This window comes from Punica granatum, chromosome 6 (genome assembly GCF_007655135.1).
Source record: "Punica granatum isolate Tunisia-2019 chromosome 6, ASM765513v2, whole genome shotgun sequence".
Classification (NCBI taxonomy): domain Eukaryota; kingdom Viridiplantae; phylum Streptophyta; class Magnoliopsida; order Myrtales; family Lythraceae; genus Punica; species Punica granatum.
In genome coordinates this window covers 2062078-2067429 of record NC_045132.1, presented here as the reverse complement: position 1 = coordinate 2067429, position 5352 = coordinate 2062078, and the positions used below count along the sequence as shown (strand labels likewise).

At 32.2% G+C, this 5352-nt stretch overlaps 1 non-coding gene across 1 annotated transcript; it reads right to left on the bottom strand.

Annotated features, from left to right (window-relative positions):
• Positions 1–349: 349 nt before the first annotated feature.
• Positions 350–569, bottom strand: LOC116212568. The gene has a single exon (XR_004157880.1). It is a non-coding gene; the product is annotated as a small nucleolar RNA U3 (small nucleolar RNA).
• Between the last annotated feature and the right edge of the window lie 4783 nt (positions 570–5352).

Genomic DNA, 5352 nt, shown 5'->3' with positions numbered 1-5352 from the left:
GTTCGACTAGGACTTTGTTGGTAGAAATATGCATTATAACATCTCTGTCTTAGATCTCGACAATATCTAATTATTCAATATTCCCCACAGCTCCATCCAAAAACAGAAAATATATGCGCCTCATTTATTTATGAATTCAATTCCCATCGTACGTATTGATCTTTTCTCATTTATGATGTGCCTCGTGCCTCTGCTGTATCGTGTGGCGGTTTACGACCCACTGTGTTCGACTCGGAACTGGGGGGAAGAGACGAGCAATATGCGTGAAGCCAAGGGTCGATGTGATCCATGTCCAAAGTCTGGACTGAAATAAAAAAAAAAAAAAAAAATTTGCAAAAGATGGGTGAGCAGTCTGTCAGAACGCCGTGCGACCACCCCAGCACCCCGATTCCGGGGGCCGAGAACGATCCTCCGCCGCAACCGGCGGCCCCGAGAGGCCGACGGAGCTACTACTCACGCTCTGGTCGCACGGCCGTGATTCATCCACCAGACTTTGGTTCCTGTCTCCTTCGAACTCAAGGACACAGAGGTACGAGCCTATAGAACAGATCCTGTTCAAGTAAGGTCGTGACCTTGCATGCCCTCTGAGATTCTAATAAAGTCTTCGTTCCTTTGCAGTGGAACCGATGTGGGATTTCTCTGTTACTGTTGGCAGGTGAGAGCATGGGCTTGGGAGAGGACGAAAGCTGGACCAGAAGAGAGAGAGAGAGAGAGAGAGAGGCCCTGTCCGTTTGCCTGAATGAAGAGAGAAGAACGTAAAACGAGGAAGGAGACGAAGCCAAGCTGAATGGGCCTGCATTTGACTTTTCTCACTGGGCTTTAATTGAAGCCCATGGAGAATTATGGGCCCAAATAGACTTCACTACTAATGAGTCGTTGCTCGACACGTGCACCGTCAGTTCGAGATTTATTACCATTTCAGAATTGTTCCCCGATGCATGTGTCCTCCTACGTCTATAGCACAAACAATATATTGAGAGATCCGGTTCGGATCAGCTTTAGTATATCTAACTGTTTTACGGTCTTGCGGGGCTTGAGGAAGTTCTTGCAGGTGAGGGGGCACTTACCGGTGCGCACATCCACCACTAGGTCTCCCAAGCTCGTCACTGACAGCACCGACATCTTCGCTCTCTCTCTGGCTACCGGCGTTGGTCTCTTTCTCCCTTGCGGATAGAGCCTCCTAAGGAATTAATCGAATATCATTGATCGAATTTCAGCAGCTGTGCAGAGATGGGGACGAACAGTGAGGGACTCCCTGCCCGATCTTGAGGCTGTGAAGGCAGCGGAGAGGAAGCAGAAGGAAGAGGCGGCTGAGAGAGCAAGACAATGAGCCAGCGCAAGGTTTGCTGAAGCGCTGGCTTGGCCTTGGCCCCGAGAATTTGGCTCGGTCCTGGCTTGCTTAGTGGTATATCAACGCGAAAATGAGTTCGGTCCGGCCCAATGACCTCGGAAAGTTCGAATGGCTATTAATTTTTTTTTTCTATAATTATTTGTAATAATACTTTAATTTTACAAATAAATACAAAAATATTATCGACGAGATGTGATAGTCTTCGGAATTGTTTTTGTAATTTAATTTTTTCAAACAATATTACCTAATAAGATTATGTTATCTATAAGACTAGTTATTTTCCATAATACAACATGGCTATAGAGATATTGTATATAATATTTTAGAGGAACTAGATATAACGTATATATATATATATATATATATATATATATATATGTCTTTCTGTTATTGGTTGTTTCCTAATTCTTTATAACTTATTATTTCATTCCTTGTAACATCTTGAATTTCATCTCCAAAATCTTCTTGAATATTTTACCTTGTACTCGTTTTTGTTATCAATGGATAATCGTTGATTGCTGAGTCAAAAAAAAAAACCCCCAATATGTTTCTACAGTGTATATATTTGGAACTTGTTCTTTTCAATGGATTAATTTTTGAAACTTGTTTACTTGAATGAAGTTAAGTTAATTGGAACCATCATTTTACATTTTATCAAAGCAATTATACGTTTTTGTGAGCTCATATCACGTCAGGTCCAGTATCATCTATTTGTCTAGAGAAGCCAGAGTCCACATGTGTTGACTCGACTCTAGAACTCGTGATTTATACATTCAAGCGTGGAATAGTAACTCCATCTCATAGTCAATTATCCCCCCCTCTTCTAATCCAAGTGTGGAAAAAGTCTACCTCGTTGTCATGAGTATTGGTTCAGAGTAGGAGGGGCTAGGAGACTTTGTTTCTTAGACAAATATATAATTCTAGCTAATAGTCAGTTTTTGAGAATGGGTATTCAAATTCACATGATACGCATAAGAAAGCGGCAAAGCATTCCTACGTGAAGACAAGTGTGTGGAAAATAAAAAACAAAACCCTAATTGAGTTCACAATCCTATTAACTCATTCACTTGTAAGGTTAGTGAATATTTTACAATTATAAGGTTTATATGTACGCAGATAATAAAAAATAAATTTTTAGGACAAAAAAAAAACAGTAGGAAGAGGAGTTGAGGAGAAAATCTTATATGTAATATATTCACGTGATATGTATAAAGTAATAATGGTTCAACACATTGGCATGGCCTAACCAATGCTTATATAATAGTATAAGATATAATATATAATATAAGATTAGACTATATATAAGATAAATTTTTGATTCATTTTAAAATTTAATTCTTTAAATATATATTCTAATAAGATGCAAGTATCTATAAAATATTTTTATTTAAAATATGTTTCTAATTATATGTTTAATTTAATTCAATTAATTTACTTCACATTCACTAATTGCATATATATATATCTATATAATATATAAATTTGACAACACTCTAATAAATGGGGGTATAATAGGAAATATATGGGAAAATTACTTGAGTGATACAAAACTTTTTAAGTTGTAACACAGACAGTACAAAATCTTTTTTTGGTAACAATTTGGTAAAAATGTATCAAATTGTTTCACTCAAGCCCAATCCATCAATTTCTGTTGACGCCATGAAGACTTTCTGACGTGATACGTGACGTGACAAGTCGTATCTATGTAGGGAAAATTACTTGGGTGATACAAAACTTTTTTAGTTGTAACGTGGACGGTACAAAATTTTTTTTTTGTAACAATTTGGTACAAAATGTAGCAAATTGTTTCAATCAAGTTCAATTTGTCAATTTTCTTCGGCGTCGTGAAGACTTTCTGACGTGGTACGTGACGTGACAAGTTCTATCTACATAAGCTCAAATCTTTTAGCATGATATAACAAATGGGTACAAAACTTTATTAAGATATAACAAATGGGTACAAAATTTTATTAAGATATAACAAATTGGTAAAAAACTTTTATTAAGATGTAACGAAATGGTACAAATAGCGGAATAAAAAAGACAATGTTAAAATAAGTTAACATGCTTTAAAGTAACTTCAGCGGCACAATATGGATTGCTTTCCCTTTCTTGTGTTCTGTTATCAAGGGGTTAGTTCAATCTCTTAATGAATTGTTTCCTCTTGCAGAAATTGACAGATTGGACTTGATTGAAACAATTTGATACATTTTGTACCAAATTGTTATCAAAAAAAGATTTTGTACCGTTTACGTTACAATTTTAAAAGTTTTGTATTACCCAAGTAATTTTCTCTATTTACGTAAGCTCAAATCTTTTAGTATGATATAATAAATGAGTACAAAACTTTATTAATATGTAGCAAATGGGTACAAAAATGTGTTAATATGTAACAAATGAGTACAAAACTTTATTAATATGTAACAAATGGATACAAAAATGTGTTAATATGTAACAAATGAGTACAAAACTTTATTAAGATGTAACAAATGGGTACACAATTTTATTAATATGTAACAAATGGGTACAAAACTTTATTAAGATGTAATAAATGGGTACAAATCTTTTATTAAGATGTAAGGAAATGGTACAAATAACGAAACAAATGAGACAATATTAATGCTTTAAAGCAACTTCAGCAACACAATATGGATTGCTTTCCCTTTCAAAGCAGAAGAAAGGTTTTTCCATAGACGTCGAGTACATAACTTTTTTTCTGCAAGAGGAAACAATTTATTAAGGGATTGAACTAACCCCTTGGTAACAGAACACAAGAAAGGGAAAATAATCCATATTGTGCTGCTGAAGTTGCTTTAAAAAGTAATAATTTTCTAATAACTAATATTAATGGCATCACTATAATCAAATTCTAAATAGTTTTAATTCATGAAAATGTATGGATAAGTTGGATTTGGAGCTCATGTGCTCATTGACCATAGGCATGCTGAGATGAGAGGCTATTTTGCCAACATTAAATATGATTTCTTGTCTTGGGTTTCTTCTTTATCAAGCAAAATTCATACCCTTACCAATTTTTGAATTCTAATAGAATTTTTAATTTTTTAGAGTTTCTCGCTAAAATAATCTAAATAATATAAATTGATTATGAATGAATAGTTTTCTTCCTCATATATTATTATATTTATTAATTGTGTCTCTCAAATAATTATATGTTGTCAATTGTTTGAAATTTGCAATATTAAAATTAATAGAGTAAAAACATTTTAAATGTGATAATTTTAACATAGTCCATATTAACTATTATTATTGAATATAATTCCTAATTTCATAAATTTATATTTAAATTTCTACATATTATAAATTTTTATTTGTAAAAACTTTGAATATATAAACTTGACTACAAGCTAATAAATACTAGTAGAATCGTAGAATAAGTAATAACTTATGGGCAAATTGTGAAATGTATGGAGTTAAAATAATGTAAAAGTTTACACAATTAATACATGGAAGAATGATTATATCATTTTCAATATGTATACAATTAATTATAATTATGTTCATTATACACAATAAGTAGGTAAGTATCTACTCGATTAATTAATATAAACATTTTTTACATTGAAATTTTTCAGTATGATTAAACGTAATACACATAAATAAATTTATTTATAATACAAAATCAATATTTTGCCTAATGTAATCAAAAGATAACATGTGTTTATAAATTAATATTATTAAACTTATGTGATTCTTAATTTATCTTAGTTGACTGCGTTATATTAAAAACTTTTAGAAGTATTATAGTGCTAATCTTATTAAAACTTAATAAAGTAAATCTTCCATGGAAGTGATTGGATCATTTTATCTAAAATTATTCAAATTCATGAAACTTAATTTAAATAAAAATAAAAAATATGAAATTTTAAATATTCTATAATTATCAATCATTCATCATATAAAACTAAAGATTTTGAATTCTTAAAATTATTTTCATAGAAATAAGACTGATAATTGAAATGATATATATGAATTCATTATAT